Source organism: Lissotriton vulgaris, chromosome 2_1 (assembly GCF_964263255.1).
Source record: "Lissotriton vulgaris chromosome 2_1, aLisVul1.2, whole genome shotgun sequence".
NCBI classification, from domain to species: domain Eukaryota; kingdom Metazoa; phylum Chordata; class Amphibia; order Caudata; family Salamandridae; genus Lissotriton; species Lissotriton vulgaris.
In genome coordinates, this window is record NC_141687.1 from 992,920,664 (window position 1) to 992,935,708 (window position 15,045).

Sequence of the window (15,045 nt, forward strand, 5' to 3'; positions counted from 1 at the left end):
ATCCCCACATTAATTGGAGGCATCCTTAATGCCAAGCACCAGTGCTGGAACTCTCGCACGGTAAACAGCAAAGGACAAGCTCTACTTGCCCACTCAAAGAAGGAGGACTTTGTAGTGGCCGGCCCAACTCAACCAACACACTATCCAGGCTCTGCAATGCATAAACCGGATGTTCTGGACATCGTCGTCATGAAGAATTTCTCCCAGTCTATGGAAATGGAAACCTTAACAGCGCTGACGTCCAACCACTACCCAGTGTTGATAACAATTGGAGATGTGCTTGAAGACCTGCAACAGGGCACTAGGCACATCTACAAGAAGGCAGACTGGAGCCTGTACAAGAGAAGCCTGGAGGAGACACTGGTCCCAGATCCCCCACGCTACAACCTCCTGAAGGGCATCAAGCAGTGGATAGCTGACAAGAACAGAGCCCGGAGAGAGTGGCAAAGAAATTGCACCCCCGACCTTCTGAAGAAGTACAATGAGCTTACAAGACAACTGAAGATGCAAATAAGCCAGCACAGAGGTGAAAAATGGGAAGCAGCTACAGCTATCTAGAAGGAACCAAACCACCAAATCAAGGGAAGACTCACTTGGCATGCAGCAACAGGGACAAGGCAGAGGTCTTCACTGACACATTGGAGGCATCCTTCAGGCCTAACCAGGCTAGCAAACTGGCAGCAGAAGTCAAGCAAGAGGTCACTAAGCACCACCAGGAGTACCCACCAGAAACAGAAGCTGCAAACATTGAGGCATGCTCAACGGGCGAATTACTGGCCCTGGCAAAGACACTGAAAAACGGCAAGGCACCAGGAAAGGACAGAATAGCCAACCAAGCCATCAAGATGCGCCCAGAGGTCGCAGTGGATCATCTTGAGGAAATATTCAACGTGTGTATACAGCACCCGTATTTCTCTAACGCCTGGAAAGAAGCGAGAGTCATCGTATTCCTCAAGGCTGGGAAACCACTACGAGATCCTGCAAATTACTGCCCCATAAGCTTGCTATCTGGCCTATCAGAGCTCTTAGAAAAAGTTATCCTTGCCCATCTCGTGGACTTTGCGACAAGTGAAAACCTCCTCGCCAAAGAACAGTTTGGGTTCCGGAAAGACCACTCAACCAATCACCAACTCCTCAGAATTGTGGACATCATTAGCCATGGATTCAACATCAACAAGTCTACTGGAGTAGTCTTTATGGATGTAGCCAAAGCAGTCGACTGAGTATGGCATGAGGGACTGCTTTACAAACTTATCAAGCTCAAGTTTCCAAGCTACCTGGTTAAGCTGCTGTCTAGCTACTTGTCAAAACGGACCTTTCACGTGGCGGTACAAGAAGAATGCTCAACGCCACGCCCAATTCTGGCTGGAGTGCCTCATGGATTAATCCTAGGACCATTCCTCTTTAACATATTCACAAACGACATCCCAATGGACCTAAAGAAGAATGATCTTGCCCTTTACGCCGATGACGTTGCAGTCCTCTCCCAATCCTTCAGCGACAAAGAAGTGGCTAAGAACCTTAAGACATCGCTCTGCAGACTCTCCGAATGGTACAGCAGCTGGCAGATCACCCTGAACACAAGCAAAACCACAGCAACATTATTCACCAGGAAGCTGATCAGGAAACATCCACAGATCCTCCTCAATGGGGAAGAGATCAAATGGGAAAACAGCAACTCCTACCTGGGAGTGACTCTGGACTCTAAACTCAGCTGGAGAAATCACATAGAGAAGACCTGCCAGAAAGCAGCAGCAAAACTGGCTGCATTTTACCCACTCCTGAAGACCAAGTCGATGCCCATGCAGAACAAGGTGCGAGCAATAACCGCAATATTTCGACCAACTATGACGTACGGTTCACCAGTTTGGAGTGGCTACCACACGCAGCATCGAAGAGACCTACAGAGACTACAGAGCAAGGCCTTACGGATTGCAGCAGGTGCTCCTATCTCCACTAGAGCAGCAGACCTCCACAGAGACTTAGGCGTTGAGATGTTGGACAACCATCTCCGCCAACTCAAGAGGACATACTACAGAGGATTGGATCAAAAAGAAACCCCACTGATCAGGAAACTTGCAGACATTTCTACAAACCCATTTGACTGCTATCCGCAGTCCATCAAAGCGCTAACTTTGTGAAACTGAAACAGCAACACAGCATCCAAAAACCCATCACTGTCTGAAAGCAACCGCCTCGGCAGGCATCCAAAACTAATCACTGCGAGACGGCAACTGCCCCGGCAGGCACCGAAAACTCAACACTGTCAGAAGGCAACCGTTGTGGCAGCCATCAAAAGCTCATCATCGTCAGAAGGCATTTGGCAAATGAAAACAAGACTCTGCAATACAGCTTGCTGACACTTCTGCAAAACCCAATTGACCACAACCCGCGGCCTATCAGAGCGCTGACCTTGTGATCCAACCTCAACTGTGACAAAGCGCCACACTTCAATAAGACAACCTAAACAGCGACTAAAAAACTCAAAATGAATGTGGAGTAATGAGGCTACCGCCTCGGTATCCAGAAATTCACCACTGTCAGGAGGCATCTGACAGACAAAAACAAGGCACAGCGCAGTGCGTTCATGCGTTTGTCAGTGGAATCAAGACATGACTGAAATGAAGCAATATCTGCCATTGTAGGCTTGATATGTGTGCTTGTTTCTGTTAATTTACTCTCCATTGCTTCCACCGAAAAACCTGCTCCAGTAATATGCTCCCTAATAGTCTCAAGGGTGGTTTCTGTGGTCTTTGTCACTTGTGTGAGGGGGCTGATTTTTTCTAAGGGCTAGATGTAGGTAAATTGAATTTACCGACTCTAAAATATCGAATTTTACCGATTCGGTATTTCACAATCAGTAAATGCAATGTAGATAAAAATTCGGTATTTTTTACCGGTTCGGTAAAATTCGGAATCTGCCATTCGGTATTTACCGAATCAGTAGTCACTGAATCCGTTTTTACCGAATCGGTATTTTCCATTCATTCCTATGGGCCAAAAGGCCCATAGGAATGAATGGGAAATACCGATTCGGTAAATACCGATTCTGTAAATACGGAATCGGAAAGCAAATCAAAGTGAAACTGAATCAGGCAGCCAATCAGGTGCTACCACCCTTCCCCACCCTACCAGGAAGTGGCTACACAGGCAGCTGCAAGTAATTAGAAGCTTCTGGAGAGGCAGTTGGAGCTGAGCTAAGTCCCTGAGCCTCAGAAAAAGTTTTGCACTTTTAAACTGTGAAAATGGCAAGCAGCACTGAAAAGGAACAGCCAGAGAGGAAGAGGAAAATAAAATTTAGCAACATGGAGCTGCAGGTCCTTGTGGAGGAGGTGGTGAAGGAACACCAGGAATTGTTTGGCTAGCTGTCCCTGACTGTGGCTGAATCAACAAAAAGGAAGATTTGGCTGGACATTCAAACAAAGGTGAATGCAGTAGGAGTGACTCCAAGGGATGTAGACGACCTGAAAAAGAGGTGGTATGACCTCAGGAGCCTGAAAAAGAAAAAAATTGCTGAGCTCCACAAACAGGTAAACAAAACTGGAGGAGGGAAGAACCGTGCACCCCCCCTGACTGACCTGGAGGAGCTGGTGGGGTCCACCATTGAACCAGAGAGCGTCTGTGGACTGGGAGATGCAGACAGCTCAGCCAGAGCTGCCACAAGAAAAGGTAAGACGCATGCACAGCAATCCCCCCCACCCCATCAGCCTTCCCTTTACCCTATGTGGCAAAGTCAACCACTGTCCAGTAGAGGTAGCACTGTAGAGGAGAAATGCATTATGGGACATGAAGTCAGTAAATGAAGGACCATGTCATACAGCACAGCAAGCAACAAGTTAGGCTAATCATTTCAGACATAGTGAAGCGCAGGCAACATGTACATTGTACAAGTGAAAATCATTTAATTGTAGTGGCTGTGAGGCAGTTGCACCAAGCTAATGTACGCTTATATGTCCACAGGCGAGACATCACGCAGGCGTACCAGAGAGACAGAAGGCACGGCACCAGAGAGGTATGACAGCCAGGAGCCAGGGCCAAGTGTAGAGAATGTCACAGAGGACACAGGTGCACCAATTAAACAGCCACCATCACAAGTCCCAGAAATGTCTCCACATCTTGAAGTGGGAGCATTACAAGTTCTGCAAGGTGCCGGTCTGCACACTATGGGAGATATTTTTCCGGATACTCAGTTTCTCCCGTTACAGAAGGTACTGGACCAGGTGCCGAATACAACCATGGCCACCTTTATTTATGTCAGGTTGCCAGCCGCAATACAAGCATTATATTCGTCCTTTCCGGCGGAACCGCCTGTATTGGGCGCTTTTCAGATACTGTATACAACAACTAATCGGGCAAAACTGATCTCACGATTATACAAAGCGTCACAGGAAGATGAGGGAGGAGGCGGTGAGATTGCACGGGCAAGATGGGATGCGTGTCAGCCTGATCCCTTGACTGATGATGAATGGTCTGAATGCTGTTCCATGACCGGCAAATTTGCAGCGAATGGAAATTTTCGACTCATTCACTAGAAATTCTCGCAACAATGGTACTATACGCCTGCGCAACTGACCAGGTATGGCCTTCGAGAATCATCTGTTTGTGTGCGTTGTGGATTGGATGGTGCTGACTTTTTCCACTTGGCCTGGGGTTGTGCACGAGTGTCTGCTTTCTGGGCAGGTGTGACTGCAGCATTGTCCAAAATGACTTCCATTGAGATTGCAATGGACCCGCGCCTCTGTCTATTGGGCATAGCTTCTGGAGTGCCGGCTGGAATGAGGAAATTGGTGGTGTTGGTGCTGCAGATTGCTAAACGAAAGGTGGCTGCCTGCTGGGGTGGGAAACGGGCGCCTGATGTCAAACTGTGGTTGCAGCACATGGCATATTGTCGTGATCAGCTAACTTGTTATTATGAAGAACTACCTGCTTCCTCACGCCCATGAGATATCTGGGGCCCTTACACGACGTACATGCTATCTAAGCTTGATGCTGACTGATGTAAGATTTCATGCGAGCGTGCACTCCCTGAGTGGACTATTCCCGTTAGTACTAAATGGATGGCTGTTTACTGTCAAGTTATGATTATGGTATCGACACTCCTTGTCTCCTCATGTGTATGGTCACTATCGCCTTGTTATCTTAAGCCACTTGACCTCGCCCTGGTTGATTTGTGGTGTGTTTTCTCTTCCTACATGAATCTAGTGTGTGTGTGCCTGAACTGTCTGGTGCCTGCACTGCTAATGCGGCAAATTCAAGTCCTGATTACCTTCACTATCTTTTGACATTTTGTAATACTGCATGCTGCCCTGATTGGATTCCGGTTGTTGGGGAGGGGTAGGTGCCATGTTGGCAATTACTACTGTATACTAAAAAAAAAAATATATAGACTGCTTGTACTTGAATATTGACTATGCAAGACTTTGGGTTAACATATTGCTGAATTATCATAACATGCTATGAACAGTTGGTGTTATAACTTGACATGTTGATTGCAGCATGGATATCACCCTAACTTGTGTCCGGCCCTATTTGCGGGTTGTAGGCCAAACGCTGTGTTCTTGCATTAAGATACAATAAAGGTCTTCAAAAAAATTCTTTTTTAAATGTCTCCACATCTGCAGGCGTCCCCAGAATGTTCAGGTTCCCCTCTGTTACTGTCCTCACCTGAACTGCCTGCATCACTGCCTCTGACAACTCCTGCATCACAAAAGAGCAGGAGGCATGTAGTTGCCCCACTTGTTCAAATGGAGTCACCAGCGGGTGACATTGAGGGGGATGCCACACCAACCTCGCCTGGGGAAGGTAGTCCTGCCACACAGCAGTCCAGTGCAGAGGTTGTTCGTACATGTAGCAGATGCCGCAGGCACAAAGAAAGCATTGTAGCAGCTCATGTGAAGGGTCCCAGTGTCTTCCGTGGCCCTGAAGGTAGCATGGTGAAAATCCAAAGGATGCAGGGGAAGGCCATCCTGTCTGTGCAACGCCAGATGAGGAACCTGAACACAAATGTGGAAGATATAGGGAAGGGCATTAGAGAACTGGTCTATGTGAACAAAGAGATGGCTGCAGGGATGCGGGACATGACACAATCAGTGCAGCTCCTGTGCAGCAAACTGGACCAGGACATGTTAGCAAAGCGCAAGGAGAGGCAGTGTGCGCAGCATCAAAGTAAAGCAATAAACGCCTGGCCACAGCCACTTCCCTGCTATGTAGACGTTGCATTAACATGCCAGAGGGACTCACACACAACATCAATGAGGTGTCTAGGGGGGGGAAACATCACTTACAACGCATTCATTACAACGCACTACCATTACAACGCAACCATTACAACGCAAACCGTTACAACGAATTGCGCTGGGGGGCGCTCTAGGATAGGGAATATATTTAATTTACTATCCAACACCTTCCCTACTATCCACGGGGACTGGAGTTGGAATAGTAAATTAAATAATTCACTATCCAGCGCTTAAAAGCACTATGCGTTGTAATGATATGCGATGTAAAAACCGCGTTGTAACAGCAGGCGTTGTAATAGCCTGCGTTGTAACGTCACCAATCCGTCTAGGGCATTGCTAGTCTGACTGGTGCTGTAGAGCTGATGATGAATGCACAGACAGCACAAACTGCTGCCCTGGACGTCCCAGAAAGTGAGGAAAGCATCAGTAGGAGCAGCATGAAAAGCACCCTTGTTGTGGAGACACGGAGGAGCAGCAGGCGCCATGGTGAGCCAACATCCCAAAAGCACAGTGAAGAAAGCCAGCCACTTACATCTGGCACTGGTAGGCGTGGGCGAAAATGACTTTTTCAGTTAATGGGGAATTGACCCAGGACTACCATTATTACATGGAAGACATTTGTGTTGCACATTTGTGCTTTTGAATACCTGCGTAGTGCCAAATATTAAACTATGTTGGGTGCATACTCCACTTGTTTGGGTCTCTTTACTTACTTAAAAGTAGTTGCGTGTGATCTCTGCCCGTCTGTGTTTGCCATCTGTTGGTGTAGCAACTCCTGCTGTGTTGGGTTCAGGCAGTGCATGATCATCATCATGGTCCTCATAGTCTCTCAATTCCACCTCTGTGCCCTTCTTAGTCGCAAGGTTGTGCAACATTGCACAAGTGGCAATCATCTTACAGCAGGTGATAGGTGTATACTGGCGTGCCCCTCCACTTTTGTGGAGGCAGTGGAACATGCTTTTCAAGAGGCCAAAGGTGCACTCTACAATGTTCCTGGTTGATTTGTGTCCCCTGTTGTATCGCCTCTGGCTGGGGGTTGAAGGGTTGAGGTAGGGTGTCAGAGTGAACGAGCTGACGGCATATGCACTATTCCCTATTTGAAAATAGAAAATACATTACTCACATGCACACATACACATACATCTGCAATATCTATCAGAGTGTGTCACAGTGTTTTACCTAGCAGGTATTCTTCGCCAAATTCCCCCGCTGTCAGGCATGTGTAGATCCCACTGTTCTGAAAGATGTAGGAAACTTGGCCACTATGTCTGTGATAATGTAGTTTGCATCACAGATTACCTGTACATTTATTGTGTGGGTTGACTTCCTGTTTCTGCAAATGTACTCTGTGGCAGCAGGTGGGCAAATTGGGATGTGGGTGCCATCAATACAGCCGATGATGTTGGGGAAATGTGTTATTTGATAGAAGTCTGTCTTGGTCCTGAGTAGTTCTGCGTGCGTTTCAGGGAAGCTGATATAATGATGCATTCTCTGCATCATGGCCTCTGAGAACTTCCTAAAGAAACGGGACAGGTAGCTCAAGGACACCCCACCTACCGCAGCAATCACACTCTGGTAACTTCCAGAGGCAACCAGGTGTATGCTACACAGCACCTGCACATGGGGTGGAATGGCGTGCGCCCTTGGGGTTGAGTGCTCCAAAAGTGGGTGCAGGTCCCTGATCAACTCCAGGATAGTTTGGGGGTGTAGCCTGTACCTTTGTTAGTTGGAATAGGGTGATCCTCTGCCTGTAGACCTGCTCCTCCCTTCTCCAGACCCTCTCTCCTTCTGCCTGTAGCCGTAGGCGCCTCGCTATGACGTAGAATTACGCCACTGAGGTCAAAGTGTTGCATTTCGGGGCCTTTTTTATAGCCTGCACCTGGCTATCACCTGCTTTCAATGCATGGTAAATACAGACTCTTAAATACCGAATTTCATGGAAATTCAGTATTTTAGAGGTTACCTACATCTCAAAAGTCATTTTTACCATTTCTTATTTACCGATTTGGTAAATTTACCGAATCTGTAAATTTACCGAATCGGTAAATGTTCCGAATCGGTAAATTTACAGATTCTGTAAATTTACCGATTTGGTAAATTTACCGATTCGGAACATTTTTTGACCCCTACATCTCAATATCCAAATACCGGCCGGTAACGGCCGAAATTCGTTATTTTCGGCCGTTACCAACCGGTATTTGGTTACCTACATCTGGCCCTTAGTCTTCTATATACAATAGAGTGCAGCTTTTGAATGGGGGCCCCTGGAAAGCATGTGTCATGACCTGGGAATCCTGAAGGATGTGACACAGTGTCATTTTTCAGTAATGTACCACTGTTTGGTCCTATTCCTGTCCCAGAGTTATGGTGGCCTCCTGAGCCAATTCCAGTTCCTCATGTCTTATCAGTATGCATTTGCAGTTGTCAGCATGCATGATTTATGCAAACACTAATATCTTTTAACCAAATGGTGGGCACACGTTCTACCAGGCGATGCACGTCCACCCACTAACACCAGGGTTGGTCAAAGCAGGGATTTAAACTCGGGTGCTGAGAAGTGCCCAGACACCCATCAATGCACTGTGCTCTGCACGATCACGCATTCAACAAGGATGTCTAGATTGTGGCTACCTATCTGGTCAGTCTTTGGGTGGGTTAATGTGTATTGTAGAGGGTGGCTTGGCCTTATGTACAAAAGTGTCTCACAGTCATCTAAAGGGGTTTGGATGGCTACTTCTGCAAAGTTATTCCTCTGAAATGTAAGTTAATAGTAGGACACGGAAGCAGTGTGGACGAGCACATCCCCATCCTTGAAGTGGTTCTGCCCCTCTCTGGACTCCTGGCGCTGTCCCTGTGGAGAGTGTGTCTGTTGGGCACCAAGTGTCTTGTAAGAGGGTGGGATCCCCTGCTCACTTCAGTTCCCCTGGCTGTCGGTACCCCCACCAGGTCTCTGTGCCACTCTCCTTCTCCATGGTGTCTGCAGGCCCTTTCCTCCGAGGCCGGATGAAGGAGGCTTCATCCGGAGTCACCTCCATAGGGCATGAAGGGCCAGTTTCTAGAGCATGACAGGAGGACAATCACCCGCCAGCTATGTCAAGACCTCCCTTACATATCCTGCCGATGAGAGCCCTGGCATGGCAGGTCCTAGGGAGCTTCACGAAGCATCCATGTTCTCCGAGCCTTTACTTCATCCTCTGTATTCAGTTGTATGTAAAATGTAATTTTAATGTATTATGTACGATTGTTCTACTGAATAAAAAAATAATCCATAAAAATGTGTGTTATAGGAGGACTAATAATTGCAAAAAGTATTACTCGAAATTCACCTTGTTCTTCAAATAATGTGGACTGAAGTAATATTAAAAATGAACAAGTGGTACCATTTGTTTTAAATATTACATTTACCCCTGCAAATTCTAAAGTAAAATTTGTCTGACTCATAACTTCCCAAGCCATCTCGTTGCTGGACCCTAATTATTTTTACCAAGGGCCTCTCAAGATCTGTCTGTCTGTTTTCCTGTAAAAAAAAAACTTTTTTCATTTTTTGTTATATTCTGAAACAAGTATATCCTCTTCAAAAGCATAGAGGCAGCCTTAGGAGCAGCCCCAACATTACCTGTGTAGGAAATAAAATCTTTTGCATAGAATCTTGATTTCAATTTAGATAAGATGCATTCATCTACATGGCTCTATGGCTCGGGCGAACAGAAGAAGCAGGGAAAGGAGCCAGCTCCTGTAATATGCCTCCAAATATTATAAAATTAATTTGATACATGACCGTCCACAACCAATCTACCTTTTAAATGACTATACAAGGCTCACACTCATCTTACAGATCCCTCAGGGAACCCAAAATGTCCCAAGATTTCCTTTAAATAAATTCACCCCATGCAGTTGAAGATCCACGCGTCTTTGAATTAACACCTTACGTCCTTTCTTAATTTATCTATCAAAATGTTAACAGATTTTCGTACCACAGGTAAGTGGAGGAGATTGAGCGATTAGATATAAACAGTTGTGCATCATGCCTAATCTTGTTAATAACAGTAAATAATGTGGAATTCGGGAATATTGGACCAAAGTTGCTGAATGCACCAATCTAAATAGCATTTCAAACAGTGGGCTGTCCACATCCAAAAAGCCGACTGGGCATGTTGCCTACCCTTTTGCTTGTTTTACATTAATTATTCCTTAGTTATATTTTTTTAAATCTAATAGCTGTTCAGGCTTACTACTGCCAATGTATGTGAATTCCCATCATGAACACATGATAATTGTGCTCAGTGTGTTCACTAAAGCTGTTCTAGGCCTATTGCCTCGCCTCACATCCCAGGGGGTACTTCATCCCCACCTCTACATGAAATAACACAGCACATCCCACATAATTCCTGCAAGGTTATGCCTGCAATAGAAAAACTAAATTATCCTAAACTAACACTGCTGTCATTAAAAATGAGCTGTGTTCATTAGAATATGTATGGTAACCTCACATCTTCCTGTCATCACACATCTGGAGATCAAGATATGAAGGTAGAAAGACACTGTCAGAAACATTACTAACATGTTTCTGATGGTAGAAAATTAAAATATTAACATAATTAGCAGATATAAATTCTTCTCAAGATTAATCAGCAAGGAAAACTGTTGAGCCCATATTTACATTACTCCATTCAAGCGAGATCATTTGCTAAGTCAGTATTCGCTTCTTCATTGAATTTTAAGCAAGTCATTTCAGCCCATTTAAAGAATGTTAACTATGTTAGATTTAAATGCACCTATATATTTTAGTGATACTTTATATATGGGTAAAAATAGGAACTGGTAACAACAGGGATTTTGAAAGACAAATAAGACCTTCAAAGAGACATATTGCCGAACGTTTGGCTAACATTCAGATTTCTACATCACCAAAAGGGGCAAAACTTATTTACGTGAACATATAAACAGGAGTGTCCGCTTCATCGATTATTGAGTATCGAAAGAGATTACAGAAAAATATTATTTGTGTGGCCTACAATCGATGAACTGTTAAATTAATATGTAATGAGTAAATAATGTTTTTCAGATACTGTCAAAATATCTGAGAAGGATGTCTTTATGACTTGTAACGGATATTTTGAATGCAAATCCATGAATTGCATTTTTAACATATAATGTATCTGTATCATTTTTTTTATTTCTAAATGAAAATGGAGAGACTTCGGTACAATATAAGTTCTCTGACAACTAGCTTAATATTTGGCAAAAGCCAAAATAGACTATTAACTGTGGGAATCACAACACTATCCTCTCTTTTTTTTATAATTTGTTTTATTAAACAATCAAGGAAATGGTCATTACATTCAAGAGATCATTACTTATATCTGTGTCACATTTTTGTCGTCAGGCCGAAGTGTCATATATTATGACAGTGGACAGTACTAAGATGTTCACATTCTATTTATATCAGGGCGTTAGTGGTTCGTCAAGGGAGCAGACACATGAGGGCTCACACACATTCCCACGATAAACATTCCATTTAGTCCAGAGCGCTATCCATTTCCGGCACAGCCACAAGCTACATATACTGTTTTCTCCAGTATCATACACCAATCCAAGTTCTCTTTCCAGGCGTTAAGTATTGGTGGTGTTGCCGTTCCCAGAGGTGGGCGATATTTCTCTTAGCTACCATCTGTCCAAATGTTGCCCAGGTTTGGCGCTTTGTGTTCAAATCCGTGGGCTCCCAAATGTTCAGAAGACATCTTTTGGCCTCAAGTCGAATTTCCACCCCCCATACTGTGCTCATACATTCATGAACTTTTTCCAGTAGTTTTGGATTAGTAGGCACTCCCAGAATATGTGTAGAAAAGTCCCCTCCAGGCCACATTGTCTCTTACACATCCCATCTTCACTCCTGCCCATCAGCACCAATCTATGTCCAGAGAGATACACCAGATGTATAATCTTTAATTGGAGCAGCCTTAGTTTTGCTGAGATGTCAACTTCCTTTGGGGAACAGAGTGCTTCCTGCCATTCCTCGTCACTATTTCTAGACTGTCCCTCCCCCATATCCTCAGTTATTATTGAGGGCAACACAGTCCTCGACCCTGCATTGGAGCTATGACTATCATGTAAATTATCTGAAAGATAACCATGCCAACATCTGCACAATTGATTGTCATATCACATTCTTCTTTTTAGAACACTAACGTCTGTCCTAGCACATCATCTAGAAATGTGTGTGGTCCTCTGATTCTCTTCTATTCACTTCTTTTGAAAATGGATCAGAATGGAGTTCTGCCACAACACACACAAAAACAAATTCCTCAATGTGGTCCACTCATTTATCCACAGAACAGCCTTCTCTTAATTTGCCCATGTTATCTCCCTGTACATACCCACCACTCTCAATTTGTACATCATCCAGACAACCCTTGCTATTCCGGTCTTCCTTCTCGCTCCTATCCCTGAACTAGACTTTCCTGATATTTCAAAAAGAACATCAGTTTCTCTACCCCGCTTTAATCTACATAAAAAGCCACCTACCGACTACAATAATCTCAGGCAGTTAAGCCTATAGGGAATACTTTCGTGAGGATACACAATCCCCACAGTACATAAGGACTTTGTTTACGGTAATATTCATCTTCTGAAACTCCTCTCCACCCCTTTCGACATCATAGATTTATGCTCAGCGCTAAAATAGTCTACACAGCGTCCTCTAAGCAGAGCAATTTTATAGGAGCTTTATTTCCCAATGCTTAATAACCTGTAACACTCTTGCTCCAACATAGCTCAACCACATGGCAAAGTACTACAAGACAATACCTGCCCAGTACTATCATGTTCAAAGAAACCATCTGATCACTACCTGTGATATATAGTCATGCACTAAAACCACTCGGACTCAACACACATTGACAGCAGCACACTTCGTTGAACATACATCATCCCGCACACCACACACGTTGCACAAGTTGCTGAACAAACTTACACCACTCTGCCCTATTATTACACTAAAATAACAAACATAATGCTTAACGCTGTCCTAACATATATAATGTAATTTACTTTTAAAATATTTACGAATATTAGCAAAGTTTACTGGCGCCGCTAATTTGCTGGAACATTACATTTAAATTACTGATAGCATATATTCATTAACGTTCTAAACTCGTATTACTAATGTAGCATGTGCCAAGATAGTACACCGGGACAGCTACACAAAGATATTATTCAGAAAACAAAAGATTATATATAGTTTGGAGGATTTCCACTGGAAAATATTATCAAGGGGGTTTATCTCCGCTTTTTTGGTTTTAAAAGCCAAGAAAGCGGAGATAAAATTATCTCCCTATTACCTAGCTGTCGCTAACACCAGTTAGCGACAGCTAGTAGGAGATAGTGACCATCTTGGGCCCCGCTTTGCATGTCAGTGATATTTATCACTAATGACATGCAAAGTGGGCGTGCCAAGATGTTAGCGACTGGAAACAGTCGCTAACATCGCCATCTCCTATTACCAACTTTTGGAGATATTCGCGCTAAGCACAAATATCTCCAAAAGCTAACACCTGCCCCTGAGCAGTTCTTAGCCATGTTAGCCAATGGTAGGTGGATAACATGGCTAAGCGCGAATATCTCCAAAAGCTAACACCTGCCCCTGAGCAGTTCTTAGCCATGTTATCCAATGGTTGGTGGATAACATGGCTAAGCGCGAATATCTCCAAAAGCTAACACCTGCCCCTGAGCAGTTCTTAGCCATGTTATCCAATGGTAGGTGGATAACATGGCTAAGAGCATTAGCTCGGTAATGCATGAATATCGCGGACTTTTCAGCGATATTCATGCATTTCGGCCGATTTTTATCGCTTAGGAGATATACCTTGATAATAGCAAGTCCTAAGCGATAAAAATCACTGCAGCTCGGCGATAAAAATATCGCCGCTAAACCAACATAGCGATAATTATCGCTAGTTGTTGGTAATATGCCCCACAGTATGTTAGGTCGTTCTATAGGTGAACGTTAGGGGCATTCTTCTTATTAGTTGAAAGGATATTCACATCTGCTGATTGGAAATAAGGAAATAAAGTCATACATCTCTAACTTTCTGAGTTCTTAGGTTCCTCACATGGCAGTTCTTCAAATGACAAAGCCAGGAAGTCAGAGAGTATGTCCTAATTCTAATCTAATTTAAATGACGCAACCACCTCATGCTCCGCCTCCTTCTCCTCAAAAAGAAAGTTCCATTCACATGTCTATTTTTGAAAGTTAAAAGTCCACTGATTTTAGCTTCCTCCCATGGTTAGAGTTCATTTTCAACGTTTTGAAGATTCACAGAAGTATCCAGCTATGAACCAGGACATTTATGCAAACCATTAATGTTGGGATTGGCATAATGGTCGTGATTTGGTTTATTGTAGACATGTATTTCATGACACTGCCTCTCTCTAAAAAAATGCTAACAGTGGCATTAGGATGGAAATTCTTGCCACAGTGAGCATCCATGGTATAATAATGCCCAAGTTACCATCTGTGGACGGTGATGTGGCCTACCAGCCAAAGCTGCTGATTTTGGAATATTGTGGGGCCTGTGGTCATAACACGTGACTGTTCATCTCCTCAGAAGGTGTATGATAAAAAAGAGAGAAATTTAAAAAAGAAAGTGAAACAAAAGGGAGGAAAGAAGCTGTGAATGTATAGGGTGTTATTCTGCAAATTCTGAAACGACTGTTTACACGTTTTAGTCATTGTATCCTGCACAATGCATATTTTGTCACAAGTTTTCTAAATTTTTCTTTTACTAGGTAACCCCTTATCTCCTGGGGG